The sequence below is a fragment of the Suncus etruscus genome, chromosome 13, assembly GCF_024139225.1.
Source record: "Suncus etruscus isolate mSunEtr1 chromosome 13, mSunEtr1.pri.cur, whole genome shotgun sequence".
In the NCBI taxonomy this organism is placed as follows: Eukaryota; Metazoa; Chordata; class Mammalia; order Eulipotyphla; family Soricidae; genus Suncus; species Suncus etruscus.
Genome location: NC_064860.1, coordinates 87,186,756 through 87,204,202, shown reverse-complemented (window position 1 = coordinate 87,204,202; position 17,447 = coordinate 87,186,756).

The following is a 17,447-nucleotide window of genomic DNA, read 5'->3' as shown; positions in this document are numbered from 1 at the left end:
CACAATTATTTTTAGTGGCCTTTGTAGAAAGATGTTGGAAATACTAAGATGTCTTAGGCAAGTAGTACATACTCAGTGCCCTTATACTAGCACATAAATAACAATTAGATTACCATCACTCACATAAATGACTAAAAGTGTTATAACTAATGATACATTGTTCTATGTGTTATATGGCAGATATAGCAAATGTTTAAATGGCCAACTAATACTCTCAATGGAAATGCAGTTTGTTCACCTATACTAAAATGACCAATAGTATGAAGAAAGAACATTTTATACATTAAGGCCTTGGTTCTTAATTGAGAAAGTATTCCATTGGCTTTGTCTGTCATATTGTCTTATGCTATATATTGATATTTTCAGAGTCATTTGACCATAATGACAAGCATCTGAGAATCTTATGGAAGTCTGTGAAAAAACTTTTTAATAATAATGAAAATATTATTCCTGTCACAACCATCAAATTATATCAAAAGAAGGAATGACTAATATTTCATCATTTAACTTCCGGTAAGCTGAAAATTATGAGAAACTAAATAAAATACAATCTGTGAAACAAAACAAAAAAGTTCATGTTTTTAAAACAGGTATTGCTTATTTTTTAATTTTGTTGTTAGATTTATATAAACTTCCTTTGACTATCACAGGAATATGCAATTTATCATTGCTGTTGCTCTCATTAATCATTTTTATTTCTTCTTAACACCTCCTGCTTTAACTCATACATTCTGAAAACAATAAAATGATGTCCCATCAAATTGATCTATGTTTCTCACTGTGTATAAGATACTTTAAAGTCTTTGTCACTTATCATCCTTTGAGTACTATTTTTGTAAGTATTCAGAAACACCTTCCTAAGTAAATAAAAGAACATATATTCTTGATCATGTTTCCTGTTCAAGGAATGTCTATTCTTAGCTTTTAAATGAAACACTCCAAAAACAAAAATGAAGGGAGAAAGAAAAGAATATGAAATTTAAATTTAACATTAAAATAAAGTAGTCTGTGATTGAGGGAAAAAATCAAGGGAAAAGGGGAGGAAGGAAGGATACTTGTAGTAAAGTCTAGAAGAGGGAAGAATAAAATGAAAAATATTGAAATGGAAGAATAGAGAAATAGAATAGAGAATAGAGGAAAGAAAATAAGACCTTTTGCAAATAACCTTCTGATGGAATAATTGAATAGGTACAGAAAATAGTGAATGATGAACCACTTATATTTTTTTCTTAAGTGTGATTTTAGTACTCCCAGTCTCTTCAGTATTTTGCACTAGCTTATTCAGATGAAAAAGTCAAATTATCTTTCAAACTTTTTCTAGAAACTTACATAACAACATAATATAGTTCATATCTAAATATAAGATGTTGAATAGTTAAAACCTATGTAATTGTCATTTTAGATGAAGAATATTTTCAAAATAATCAAAAATATTATCTCTATAACTGACCTTAGCCAAAAACAATCAGTTATTCCACAAACAAAATATTTCTGTAAGCAACAGAAAAGAAGACTGATTGTAACAGAAAACATCTCAAGATGAAATTCATCTACAATTCTTCACTGACTTTATGTAAGTTTTGGAGGAAGAAAGCATAATTTTTCATTGAAGCTATCAGGCATATGGAGTTCTTTCGCTTGCTGAATTAGACATGCTTATGTGCTTTCTTTCTAAATTTTGAAAGACATTTAAATAGAATTTATATATTCTAAAGTTTGCATTGTGGATTACAAGTAGTAATGTATAAAGACACAGTTAAAAAGTAGTTCTCAAAATACATTTGTTCTTAATTTAGACTGACACAATAGGATGAAAGTAAATTTATTCCTGAACTTGTTGGTTATTGAAAATCGGATGAAAGACATTTATATAAAACTCAGATGCTTAAGAAGTTTAATTTTATTTTGCAGTATAAGCAGATGGGTCTGGATCCCTTTTAAATGTCTATATCTCTTATTTGACCTATGTAATATATTACTCACCCTAATTCTTGATATCTAGTGCAATGCACCATATCTTAATCCTGTCCCTCACTTTCTATTCTTTTCCAGTGTCCAGTGGTTTGTCTTCTCTCTATGCCAATTTCTATCCAGTGTCCACTTTGATGGTCTGAATTTTTCAGCCAGAACTATCACCTGTGCCTGCCTCTTTTCTGGGTCTTGGTGATATGTAACCTATTACTGGGCCACTCTGGAACTGCACCCTAGCTTCTCCCTCTTACCTCTATTTTTATTAGTCTCTGGCCATGTCCGTCTACACATTGGTAAGATCCCTGTTTTCCTGATGAGCATAGGTGAGAAACCAAAAAGTGAGTTTGCCTCATTAATGACTTCCTGTAATCCTCTGTTGTCTTCCATTCTGAGATATCCCATTACCTATTTTTGTTGGTTACTATTTCCGAGAGTGAGCTTTTTTGTTTTGCTCACTAACAAAAAAGTTAGTTTTTTTGTTTTAGTTTTGGGTCACAACTAGCAATACTCAGGCTTTATTCCTGAATTACTAAGGAAGTATGCCTGGTTGGTGTGGGGGACCATATGCAATGACAGTCACAAAATCTGGGTCATCCATGGGCAGGGCAAGTATCCTACCCACTTTAATATCATGCTAGCCAAGGGCCAGCTCACGATATGAAGCTCATCACAAAGAGTGGTGAGTACAGTTAGAGGAAAAACTACACTGACATCTATGGTGACAGTGTTAATGAGTGAGAGAAATAGATTGACATTCTTGAATACAGGTGGGGGGAGGAGGGAGATTGGGGACTTGGTGATGGGAATGTTGGGATGGGACTTGGGATGAGGGGTGTTCTTTGTATGACTGAAACCCAACTACAATCATGTTTGTAATCAAGGTGCTTAAATAAAGATAATATTAAAATATATCATTCCATCCTTTCCCTGAATGAGATTTAAAGTGACCAGTAAAATTAACTCATTCACATCTGCTCACATTTCCAGTCTACTGTATACATATATCGATACATGTATATATCATTACAAAATATGGGCAATGAACATCCTACAAATGCAACTGGAATGAATAAGATACCTCATATAAAGTATAAAATACGCATATACAACTAATTCAAAAAAAACCTGACTGATAACCAGCTAAAGATAACAGGAAGATAACAATGCAGTTGCAATTTTCAGTCTTGAGTTAAAATTGATACTATTTTTTCCATTACTCTAAAATTTGGGAAGCATTCATAAACTACCTAGTTTGGACGTCAGTACAAAATTTTTAGAAAAATAATTTTAGACATTTTGATTATTTATTCTTTAGAACTATGCCATTTGGGAATTATTTCTGTTTATATGTTAAATAATTAGTGAGTCTTAGAAAAGTAGGGTAACTCTCCCAAGGAAGACAAGTAATTGGGTAGACAGAATTTAGCAGAGATGTTTTTCCTCCATCATGAAAGGTTTAAAAGAATAGGAAGGAGAAAAGATAGGACATTTACTATTATAAAAAATGAAATACAAGTGCATAAAATTCATCCGCAATTTTGGAAAATGTTCTTTAAGTGCAGTCTCCTCTTTTTTTTTTCAAGAACAAAACAAAACAAAAGAACTTGAATATCTTCCTTTTAATAATATGAGCATATTATGTCCATTGTATTATGTAGAAATTTAATGTAATCTCCTAATCCCTAAAGATGTAATTACCTTTTGTTGCTTTTTATTTTCTTCTTTTTTTATTTTTAAATAAATTTAATGTTTAGGTCAACTGAAAAACTTTCTAAAATAATAATGGTCTATGCAGTATCCCAAACAGAAAGGAAATTCTCTGCTTACATGAGGACCTAATAATTATGAATAGGCAAAGAATAATGTCTAAATAAACTGTTGATGTGTAAAATTATAAGAATAAATCATCAATGCTTTCATATTTGTTATTACTGATACAAATGTAGATTTATATTTATAAATGTTTTCTGGACAAGATTATGTTAGGTAATTTTCACAAAAGTTTCTAACTACTAAATTAAAAAAACTTTTGTAAAATGCTTTATTAATTCCAGTTCATTGTACTAATGCAAGATTTTATAGCTAAAATATAACAGACCTAAGGATCAAATATATATTTTATTATCTTAAAATTTGAAATTATTATGCAGGTATAAACTTTATAGATGAAGACTTTGACTTTCTAATTTACCTTTGAGCTTCTAGTAGATTCTGAATATATGAAAGGGCATTTTTTATTATTTATCTCATTTCTTCAGTTATTTTTATGAAATGCTGCATGCAGAAAACTAAATGCATGTTACTGATTTATTTTATATTTGTAAGACCTAAAGCAAATTTTAAAGGTGATGTTCTACATGGGCTTTAACTTGTCAATAAAATACACAATCACATATAGTAAGTGGTAGTATTAGTGCTGGTAATACTGAAATACTAAACACAAAATCTCTATCCCCAAAGAATATGTAGCAACTACATTTGATATAGAAAAGATCTTATGATCCATATGTGATCTGAATTGCAACACTCACTTCCATTATAAATTCCAGTGAAACTAAGAGATTTATTCTGCTATCTTGATGTTATTTTGCTTTCACATTACTGCTCCTCTTCTATTCAGAAATGTGCATGAATTGACCTTTACATAACTTCTTAGATCTCAACGTCTTAGCTTTCACAATCTTTAGCAATCTTCTTCCATAATCAGCTAACTTGAGAAATAACATACAGAAGAAAATATTTGAATGGGGATATAAGAAAAAGCAAAACTAGAAAATATTGTTGCAAATTTTTGTGGTTTTAAAATTTGGGGCATAGCTTACTTTGAGAGTTTTTTTTTTTTTTTTTTTAAGGCAGGGGAAGTGACACAGGACTTACTCCTGCCTGTCAGGGTTCAGGGGATCATATGGAATGTTAAGGATCAAACCCAGGTTGGCCATATGCAAGCAAATGCCTTACTCGCACTGGCCTCCCATATCCTCCACTCTCACCCCAGGGGCTGCTAGAATGAGTGGTCCCCTCTGTGTCTAGTTTATTACTTAGTGGTCTTATAACTGTTTGGTCTTGGTACCTCCATTACTGCCCCCTCTAATTGGGAGGCGGGAGTAGATAGTTCAAGTTATGTGGTTTTGTTTGAGGAAGAGAAAAGTAATAAAATGGGGTAAAAATCAACGACATCAACTTTGGGCAGAGTCCTTCTAGGAGGCTCTCATCCTCAGTTTGAGAGACGAAGGGGAAAAAAGAAGGTGAAACACCACAACAGTTCAAAAAGAAGTATCAACTAAGATATTCAGTAAGCACTGCAGCAATAAAGATATGCACCACATAATTGCCATAGTCATGAGATAGAAAACATGACAGAGCTCAAAAAGGAAGAAGAGAAAAGAAGAAAAAAAGTAAATACATAAATAAAAAATGGACAACTACTACAATATCCACCCCAAAACAAAGAAATCTACAAAAACTAGATAAAAGAAAAAAAAAGATTATTTTGTGCTCTTTGTCTCTTTTTTTTTTTTCCCTCCTGCATAGGCACAGTAAATATTGGGGTCATTCGAAATGGGAATCCCCTTGGCCTAAGAGATATAGGGTTTCTCCACCCTTGGAATATATTGTCATGGGATTATCTATAGACTCCTTTCAAGTTCATTATTTTTTAATAATAATTTTTATTTTGACCAAAGTGATTACAAATCTTTATCTTTTATATTTAGGCGCATAGTGACATTGAATCAAGGGCATTCTAGTTTCTTCTATGATAATTTATTATTTCCCAACTACTTTGTGGTGATAATTATTGTTATTAATACTGTGAATGTTACTTCAGTTATTGGAGTTAAGACGTTTTGATGTCTAATAGTTTTATATTTTATCCTTATTTAGTAGTATATTTAAACTTAATTTATGAAAAGAAAAGTTAAATGATCCATAGCAATTTTTACTGCAGGAAGGGTTTATTTACCTTGCATGTAGCTGACCTGGGTCAATGCCTAGGGCCCTCCTGATCCCCTGAACATTGCCAGAAAAGTACACTGAGAGTAGAGCTATGAGTAATCCCTGAGTACTGCTGAGTATGCCCAGAAAAAAAATTATTCAGAGCCTGAAGAATTTGTAAAGTGATAGAGTGTTTGACTCTTACACTATGACCTGAATTTTTTCCATCACCATATGTTGTCTTGAGCACTACCAAGGAAGAACGCTGAACACAGAGCAAGACTTAAACCCTGAAAACAGCAGGTGTGTTTCCCCCAAAAAAACAAAATCCATAATTTTTTTCTTTTTTAATATCTTTTTTAGTTTTATTTATTTTAATAATAATATCTTCATTTAAGCACAATGATTACAAACATGTTAGTTGTATTTCAGTTATAAAAATGTGCACCTCACTTCACCAGTGTAACCTTCTCACAACAAAAGACCCCATCTCCCGTTTCCCCACTGCTTACCTGTATTTAAGACAGGCATTCTATTTCCTCTCACTCACTGACATTATCATGATAGTTGTCAGTGTAGTTATTTCTCTCACTGCACTCACTACTCTTTGTGGTAAGCTTCATATCAGAGCCAGTTCTTCCATCTCTATTGTCTCTGGATATTAATACAATAATGTATTTTATCTTTCTTAAATTCACCAGATGATTGAGACTATTCTGTGTCTATCTCTCTCCCTCTGACTCATTTTACTCAGTATAATAGTTTCCATGTCCATCCACGTATAGGAAAATTTTATGACTTTATTTTCCTGATGGTTGCATAGTATTTTATTGTGTATATGTAAAACAGTTTCTTCAGCCACTCATCTGTTGTTGGGCATCTAGGTTGTTTCCAGATTCTGGTTATTGGAAATAGTGCTGCATAAACAGAGGCATGCAAAGGGCATTGTTGTATTGTGTTTTTGTTTTCCAGTTTTTTGAGGAATCTCCATATTGCTTTCCATAAAGGCTGGACTAGACGGCATTAACCATCAGCAGTAAATGAGAGTTTTTTTCCACATCCCTGCCAGCACTGAGGGTAGAGAAACTTCCAGAGCTGAAGAGTGCATGCAACCAAATTCTTCATGTCCAAAGAGTACCAGCTAAAAGATTTCTGAAGAAAAGCACCCAAGACATAAATTTATTTTCATGTAATTACAATTTTATTGAAAACCCAAGAAATTCTGACTTCTAAGTTTTTTATGATTGAAGATTTTTTAAATGTGTTTGCTTCTAGGTTTACCCAAATCTCCTTACAGGTAACCTTTTTTAAGTTGCACTAACCATACCTTATCCATTTGCATTGTATTGGTCCCCAGATCACCATAGAACCTTAATAAATCTTTCTAATCAGCTTTTGAATATGGGGCTTTGCACTTTACTGCAGTTAGTTATGTGGGTAGCTGTCACTAGGGCCTTCTCTTTAGCTACAACTTGCTTCTCAGAATTGCATTTCTTTCCTCAGCTCCATTTACGAGTCTATAGCTCTCAAAACCATATGTTGCTGTAGAAATGTGCTTTCCCCTAGAAGCAGGAAATCATTTATTTTTTAACATTACCTTATTTACTGCTCCCTTGGTTATATCAAGCAAACTAGAAACCTCACACATGTTAGCAATTGGAGCTCCAGTAGCTAAAGATTTACTATAGGCAAGCATACATTTACAAACTGATTTTCTGATCTCATCTTTTAATTTTCTGGTATTATAACTGAATTATATGAGGAGGGGTTTTGAGTTCCATGAACATTAAAGAGCCTAACACAAAATTATGTGTTTATGCTGTTCCTGAATGAGTACACAATCCAATAAATTAATACTTTACTTACTGGCTTTAATATTGTTATATGCTCATGATCTTTTTCCCTTTAGCAAATGCTGCCTTCATTACAGAATCTACTCATGCAATTTACATGCTTTAAAGATATGGCTACGGCTCCATCAGCACACTTAACCACAGGTGTAAAAATGTTGTGATTAAAAAAGAGACTGCATGTTTAAGTAGAAGTAATTAGCAGTGAATTCTTAATTGCAAACTTACATAATAAGCATTTATGCTTTGCTTTGCTATCCCAAGCTTTTGAAATTTCTTGTCACATCAATCATGCCATATATGAATGACATTGTAAATGAGCATTAATATCAAAGTAGACCTAATAAAAAATTACAAAATATAAACATCTACCAAACAGCTAAATTAGCATCAGCCAAGAAAATTCATATTCGTCTTTTTGTTTTGAAGAATATCTGTGCTTATGAGATTTAGTTTAAAAATAAAATCTTAATTTACTAGCTATAAAATTATGAAGTTTTTAAAAGTATTGTTGTAGTTGTCAGTATTTAGTATTTTTGTATGTAAATTACATATAATTGTAGAACATTCATTTATTACCTGTTGGCAACTTAAAGAATATCTTCTTCCAAGAAACAGAGCAATGTTTTATATGAGTTCATCAGGATATTCTGTTGCCCTAAATATTTCAGAATTCTTTTTGACCTCTTTATACAATTTATATGTCAAAAATCTGAGCTGTGTGGGTCAAGTTCAAAACTCAAAGGACTGTAATGTGTGCTTGGCATGCATGAGGCCTAAAGTTCAATCTTGGATATTTCAGAACTTCCCTGATATTCCTTAAGCTCTTAAACTGGGTAGCTTTATCAGCTAGGCATAGAATTATCATGTATGACTTTTATGTTCCCTAAGCATTTTTTGAGAGATATTCCTTAACAAGAGCAACAACAACAACAACAACAAAACCAGGGTCAAATACAGCATAGCAGTTAAGTATAATAGGTATGTGCTCTTCCCATTTCAATTCTCAGCACCATATAGTTCCCCAATTACTGCCAAATGTGACCCTGGACCTACATCTCTGGTGTTGCTCATGTCCCCCTGACACCTCAGGATTCATGCAACGTTGAATTTATGAGTCCTTGTTTAACTACCAACCTAGTTTGCGAGGAAACGCAGGTACCACTAGGAAAGAAATCAAAATGTGGGTTGTAATTTATATGAACATCAAGGTTTCACAGTTTAGGAGAACAATAGTAATTTAATTGTCACAAATGAATGCCAATTTAGCCCCCTACACCTCTTTGCTTCATGTATTCAGCAACAAAAAATTGTTTTATAATTTATTATATGAAGATATTAGAATTTACAATGCTATTATATACATTATATTTACTGTTTACATTTGCAGAGCTATCACACCAATCTCTTCACCAGTGGTTCCAGATCCCTTCACCTTAACCCACAGCTTCATTTTCTGTTTAGTTCGTGTTTCTGGGGGCTGGGGCGATAACACAGCAGCACAGCTTTGTCTTGCACCCAGTTGACCCAGAACAGATGATGGTTCAATTCCCAGTATCCCATATGGTCCCCCTGAGCCTGCCAGGAGCGACTTCTGAGAGCAGAGACAGGAGTAACCACTGAGCAATGCCAGGTGTGACTCAAAAACAAAAACAAAAACAAAAAACAAAACACCATTTTGTTTGTGATTCCATTACTTTAAATCAATGCTTCTCAGTTACTGACATATCATGATAATTGGGACTTCCTGTTACAGATTTTTAATTTGGTAGACTTAACATGGATCTTAAGATTTCATGCTTCTAAAACTGTGTGTGTTTGTATGTGTGTGTGTGGGATGAGTGCATGGGTGTGGGTGTGTTGAAGGTACTTGAGTTCTATAGACCACTGAAAATAGAAAGATTTTAGTGTCTGAAAACTTTTTCTATAAAAGAATCTGATTGTAGATTGTTTAGCCTTTGCAAACCTTAGAGTCATTGCCAAATTTTTGAATGTAAGGTTGAAATAAGATATAAATCATAGTTAATATAAATAATACCCATAATAACTTCATTTACAAAACTTAAACAACAGAATATGGCCTTGATATGTGGCTTGCTGAGACATGTTTTTAAAATTCTGAGGCTTCTCCTAAGGAAATTTTCACTCAGTTGTCACTCAAAGTTTATGTCTCGTAAGAGTCAACTCATAATAGATTTTTAAAAATAAATACTTGAGTGTTCATCAGGCTCTGGAAGTTCCAAATGAATACAAATTATATAAACCTCATTTTAAATTTCCTTTCCCTCCTGTTGAAAATAAAACCCTTAGATTGTTCAAAAATATTTTTCCCAGTGAGCAGAGCTGTAGGGTTATAGAGTTCTTTTAATTTATTTAGTGGCATTTCCCTTATTTCCCCACCACAAATAATTGTATTTCCTTAACAGCTATAAATCTTACTAAATATTCTCTTGTACAGGGATGATTTTCTCCACTGTTTTGTCTGTTCTCTTTGTGATCTGTTCAACAAGGAATTCTGGTAGAAGTCCCTCAGTTTAGAGCTTATGTTAGGCATTGTTGGACTTGTTCCAGCGGTCCTCATATGCACCAATAACACCATGTGGCATTGTTCCTCTTTTGCATAGGCACATTACAATGGGAAAATACTACACCTACAAACAAGTTCTTAACTAATAGAGATAGGAACACACAAATCTTGTAATGCAGTGGGACCTTACACCCTGAACATGATGATCTGGCTCGGGCCTCAGAGGAACGGGCATTGTCCATTCATCCCTGAACCAGGGATGCCACTTACGAAACAACTACAGTTGTCTATAACATTATCTGGAAGCAATCCTCTACCAGGGAAGACCCTACCACGGCTCCGGCATCAACCTACTCAAAAGAGACTTCCCTTAACGCCCAGAAGAATTACAACGACCTGCTTTCAGGACAGGGCTCTCTGAATTGCCCTCTAGTTGTGAGGTGAAATTAGAAGATGCTATGTGCTCAGAAATCTCTGCTGGCTCAGAGACCTTATGGGATGCTGAGGATTGAACCAAGGTCCATTCTGGATCGGCTCCGTACAAGGCAAATGCCCTAGCACAATGCTATCGCTTCATCCCCAGTCTAGTTCTTTTTATTCATCTTGATTTATTTTACTCTGTTGTTGTTATATAATACATTTTGTTGACAGAGAGACAGGGAGTTAATCAATCCCCAGTTTGATTCCAGGACAGATGATATGGCCCTAGCAGCTTTCAAGTGACCTTATTAAAAATAAATAAATAAATATATAATAAAATAAGTCAGCAAGCTGGTAGTAGACATGCTCTCAATGCAATCACTCTGCTAGAAATTAATTGAGATAAATGTGGGATTAATTGTCGAATTAAAAATGTTCTCTTGTTTGAAATTATGAATTAACAAGGGATCATTTTGCATTCACTATTAATACCTGGATTCTCCATGTATTAAGGAGCTAACAGTTAAGATATTTTAAGTTCTCCATGTATTATTTCCCCTCACTGAAATGTATAACTTCTAAAAATAAAATTCCGGCAGGTATTTATACCTCAGTCTTGGCTTAAATAATGTGTGTGAGATTCTTCTGATGGCGAGCTTTTTTGTGGGTTCTTCTGAAAATAAATAATTTATCAGGTTGTCTTCAGATATTTTGTTTTGGCAGTAGATTAATAAGCAAATTGTTTATATTTAGAAATGTAACCTAAAGTATAACAGATTTTATTTGTTGAATTTTATATTAGTAGTTTTAAGTCAATTTCCAATTTGCAAGCTTTCTTTTTTCTTTCAAAGGTAAGTAATTTAGGTCAACTTTTTATTTGGGGGGGGCACACCCAGCAGTGCTCAGGAGTTACTCCTGGCTATCTGCTCAGAAATAGCGCCTGGAAGGCATAAGGGACCATATGGGATGCTGGGATTCGAACCAACCACCTTAGGTCCTGGATCTGCTGCTTGCAAGGCAAACAGCTGTGCTATCTCTCCAGCCCCAACGTATTATTTGATTTAACTATTTGTATTTGTAGCAAGTCAGCCCCTGAAGAGGTTGACTGATGGTGGGATGGAGAATGAGGCCTTTTTCTTCCAGCTCGGAGCACGCGTCTGCCACCCTGTCTAGCCCACGGTTCTGAGGTGAAACGGCGGGTAAACAGCTCGCAGACAGTCAGGCTCGTGGAAATATTTGCTTTATTTGGATGGACAAAACTGAAGTCCAAAGACTCAGATTCAGTTCCAGCCAGCCAAAAGCCCCGGCCTTCCACAGACCTCTGATTTTATACTCCAGAGTCAGGTACCACCCAATGGTGGGATCAGATACCAACCAATGGTGAAAGCAGAATCAGGTCCTACCCTAGGGTGGGGGCAGAATGCCAGGTCACACCCTAGGGTAGGGCACAATCACCAATCAGTTTAGGGTGAGTAACATAGTAATCCCCCAAAATATTTACATACACAACAGTATTCATTTTCTCATCCACAACAGAAATTTGATTTCTTCTAGAATAAGAAACTTTAATTTGATATTTATAATCTTCATGAAGATTGTGAGAGCTAAAATGAAGTACTTATGATCATAACTACAATCATGCTTGTAATCATGGTGCTTAAATAAAATTTTCTATAAAAAAGTTTTATATCGGTTCAGAGAGATAGCATGGAGGTAAGGTGTTTGCCTTGCATGCAGAAGAACGGTGGTTCCAATCCCGGCATCCCATATGGTCCTCCTGCCTGAGTGATTTCTGGGCAGAGATCCAGGAGTAACCCCTGAGTGCTGCCGGGTATGACCCCAAAACAAAGAAAAACAATTATAATCTTGCTTAGTAGTGTTGTCTTCTGAATACAACATCATTTAAATCCAAATAGCATTGCCCTCTTCTATGAAAAAAAATGTCCAGAGGGAAAATAGTTGGTTTCAGTGTTATTCATTGATGTACATTAAATCTTGGTAGAGCACAGCTTTCCATTGGCAACATAAAAGGAAAAAATCCAAGATGTTTGTCCATTTAAGTAAATACTGTCCACATGATTTCATTAGGTAATTGAGGTTTTCAATTACAAATCTACAAAGAGTGTGGACAAAAATGATAGTGACATTTTATAACACTTAGTAATGTCTTACCATGAAATCGCCACTCTGAAGTGAACATGTAATTATTAAAGCCCATCAGTTTATTTTAATTTTTTAATAGGGACCATGAATAATTGGGTTTTCTGAATTTTAATGAAAATGTGACTTTTTCTGAGTAGTACTGCAAAAAAACATAAACTTGATCTTGAGCTTTATTCTATGAATCATAGACATTAAACATGTATGTGTCCACTTACAGAACACACACCTCATTACATAGTGCCCAAAGAAAAAATAAATCACCTAAGAAATTCAAATCTAAATGAAGCTGAAAATACTGGAAGGAAAAAACATCAACTAATCTTTTTGGTTCTGTATATATATTAATTGAACAGTATGTATGGAATAATTTTTTTTTTTTTTTTTGGTTTTTGGGCCACACCCGGCGATGCTCAGGGGTTACTCCTGGCTCTCTGCTCAGAAATCACTCCTGGCAAGCATGGGGGACCATATGGGATGCCAGGATTCGAACCATCATTGGTCCTGGATCAGCGCTTGCAAGGCAAACGTGCTACTGCTGTGCTATCTCTCCGGCCCTGTATTGAATAATTTTTAACAAAAAAATATACATTTCATTGTAGGAATATTTGGAAACAGGCAGAATAGTAAAAAAGTAACATTTATTTACTGCTCATTAAATGTCAAAATATTTTTGAATAATTATGATACAATAATCATAAATGCGTATTAATATCTTGCCATTTTATACTTTTCCTAATTTTCTAAAAATAAGCAAGATTATGGCATTTATACTTTCGGCCTCTTAAGATACTAACAATTTCAAATGAACAATCTTTTCAAATATGCAAACATTATTTCGACATGTTTTTCAAATTTTTGTGAGGAACACCCCAAACAATGTTTTCTTGAAGTATATAATATTGACTGAAGTCAGATCAATTGCATTTGAGCAATTATTTCTGATTTTCTGTCAAAGTGATGCCAGGGTAAATATTCAAGCACCACATTATATGCCATATAAGAAAAATGGATAAAGATTTCCCAAGAGTTATGACCCTGCTCGACTACTGCTAATCTGTTATCATCATGGATGGGCCTGTGGGCCACTGGGTTCTAGTATAGTACTATCTGAATAAATCAAGTTTGCAATCTGTCTCTTATATTATGTCCTACTGCCTAAAGAACTATATAATCCATTGAACTTTTTACCTAGGCAATTCCTTATCATAACCATCCAGATTCTTCTATATTCTTTCCCAGTTAGCTAACCAATAAAAAACCTTAGCTAACCAAATAAAAACCTAATTAAAATTAAAATGCACTTTTCTTTTCCCCTTTCTTTTTATTCTTCTCCCGTCACTTATTTCCTGAGTCCCTATATTTGTTGTTGTTGTTTTGTTTTGTGTGGCTATACAAAACACCTATCATAAACTTATAAGTAACAAAAAAAGTCTATTTCTCATTGGACTGGTGATTGGAAATTTAAGACTGATTGATTTAGTGAGAAACATCTTTTATTGAGATTGCAGACTATGCACTGTATCTTACACGGTATAAAGATATAAAGAACTTTGTCAGGATTCTTCTTTAAATACACCACTCCCACCCAGAAAGACTCTCTCCTTGTGATGTAATTAACTTCTAAAGGTCCTGCCCTGACACATAATGCAATCATTTTGTGGGTTAGTTTATAACATAAAAAGTCTCAGAGGACAGAATCACAATAAGACCTTTCATAAATCTTGTATCAGAAAAAAACTCTATTAAGGGAACTCATTAATTAAATAATACTTCGATTTTATCATTTTTTGACTGGCTAATAGAAATATGAGGGTGAAGTTTTAAGTCAAATGTGTAAAATTAAGATGTTAGTAAAGGGATTAGAGAAAAACTAATTTTTATTTTCTTTTCTTTCTCATTCTAGAATTCGTCATTAAGATTATGAAGGTTATATCACATTTAAGGTTCCTCTCTTCATAGTAAACTCACATTGATTTGTTTAGATATAATACAATCCTAAAGTTATATATCTATGCTCTTACTAGTATTTTTATAATATTTATAGAATTTATAGTGACCAGAGAGTTGGCTAAAAAAAAAACTGAAACAAATGCTTTGTGTAGAAAAACTCCAGTTCAAATCCTTGACACCATGTGGGTACCCCAAACACCATTTTCCCGAGTATTGCACAGGGAAGATCAACCCTACCCACTATCAAGAGATATGAGATATGGCCATAAAATTCAAGTAAGGAAAATAAAATTTCCTAGGGCCTTTATTAGAGCCTTTAATTGCATTGATGAAATTCATCCAGGAATCTATCATTATCTCTTCCCAATATGCAACTTTTTCTTTCTTTAAAATTAGTATTTCTTTACACCTATTACAGTTTTGCTTTTTATCTTTTTGTTAGGTGTGTGTGTGTGTGTGTGTGTGTGTGTGTGTGTGTGTATGTTGTGACCACATCTAGTCATGTTCAGAATATACTACTGACTCAGGAGTTACTCCTACTCATCTAAGGGAATGATATATGGTGCTTGGATTAAGTCCAAGTCAGCCAAATGCTAGGCTAGCACCTGAACATTGTATTTCACTCCAACTCCATTCAACCTGTTACAGTTTTGTAATATGGAAAGGACGTCGTATGGCCCAGCCCGAGGAAAAACATAAATGAAGCATGATAGTTCAAAAATAATTTGAAGAAAATAACACACATTAATTTTTCTCCCAATGCTATTCGATGAAAGGAATAATCTAATAGAGCAGATATTAAAGTAGTAGATCTGAAAATTTTGTAGGTATCCTCAAAATTAAAAAAGTGCCAAAATTAATTATTTTTAAGCATTTATATCAAATTTAGTTATACATGCCTTTTTGGAGGGGCCACATCTGTTGTTGTAAGTCTCAGGACTTACTCCTGACTCTGCACTCAGATATCACTCATGACTGCACTAAGGGAACAAGAAAGGATGCTGGAAATCAAACCCAAGTCAGTCATATGCAAGGCAAAAGTCCTAAACTTTCCACTGTCATGCTAGCCCTGGACTATACCTATATTTCAGTAAGTGTTATTTATGTGAAACTACTCACTAAGCATATCACTATAGAGATAAGTGAGATTTGACCACAACAATCAGGCAGTTAGCTTTTGCTAATCATAATTTTTCATAGGAATGTTTTGGATGAAACTAGAAAAACTTATTGTGAGGAGATTTAAATGCTAATTTTGTCTACTTCAACATAAAGAAGAAAAATAATCGGTTAAAAAGATCCTCTTAGGAATACAGGTAAGAACAATACTAAATCTTCTTAAAAGGCCTGTCACAAAGATGGTTCATAAAATTTCTACTAAACACATGTTGGGGGAAACCAAACCTCGATCAACGAAGCAATCTGACAAAATGAGTCATTCTGAGACATCTGCAAATTGTTTTCATCTTGAGCTTTCTGTCAAACCAATCTAGGGTAAGTGGCCGTCATTAGCATGACCACATAATTCAGGTGAGGGAGAAAAAGAGCTTCTGCAAGAAAACTGCAGGGAATACTGATACATCCTTACTAAAAGAAAAAATATATTTATAAGTGTTGCTATTAGACAGTAGTGGTAGTAGTAGTAGTACGAGGAGGAGGAGGAGATAAAACTGATTCCTTACTATTATTAATTACCCTTTCTTCTTATTTTTTAGTGTACACTAAAACAAACTTATCACAATAACTAAATTAAAGTATTTGTATCCAGAATTCAGATTGAAAGGTAGCTCTCTATATTCAAAGTCTGATTCAGATTTAATTAGTTGGAGAGACTTGGGGAAATTTGAGGGGGTACTTTAACTTTCCTCTAGCTGTGAAATCAATTCATGTTTATTATCTAGAAAAGTGCTGGAGATTATATATTGAGTAAAGCTAGTCAAGAGGACAGATCCAAAATGATTTCTCTCAGAAGTGTGTTATAAAGTATCATAATAAGGAATCAATAAATAACCAAAGGTATCAGAACATGAGAACAGGTTTATAGAATTAAACCTAACAGAGTGGTGTCCTATGTGGGTGGGGTACATTGAGATATAATGGAGGGGAACAGAACACTGGTGAAAAGTATGAAGTTAGAATGTTTATATGCGAGCTTATCATTTAGTGTTGTAAATACTGTTACCTCAAATAAAATGTTAAAATAAATTTTAAAAAGTGCTGATACATATTAATTATAAATATTAAATATTGTTTGGGAAGTGGTATTATTCACCTAAGATACCATTTTACTTCTCAGATCTAGATTATTTTTATAAAGCATTACTACTTTAAGTAAAAGATTTGGAAGTGTGTTTTATTTCTATAGGATACAGTGTTTTTTTTTCTTTTACTAACACTTGAATTAGAAATAGATGGGACAATAGTCTCTATAGATGACAATGTTCTACACTGCAATTAATTTTCAATGAATGTATTCCATTTTTTTCTTATTTTCTGGTCCTATTGAGAATTACATTCTTCCTTGATCAATTGCATGCAATGTGCCTTGAGATGAATCAATGTTGTTTTACCTGACTCCAACTCCATTTATTTACACAATTACCCAAGCCTGAAATGGATATTTCTTTTTCATT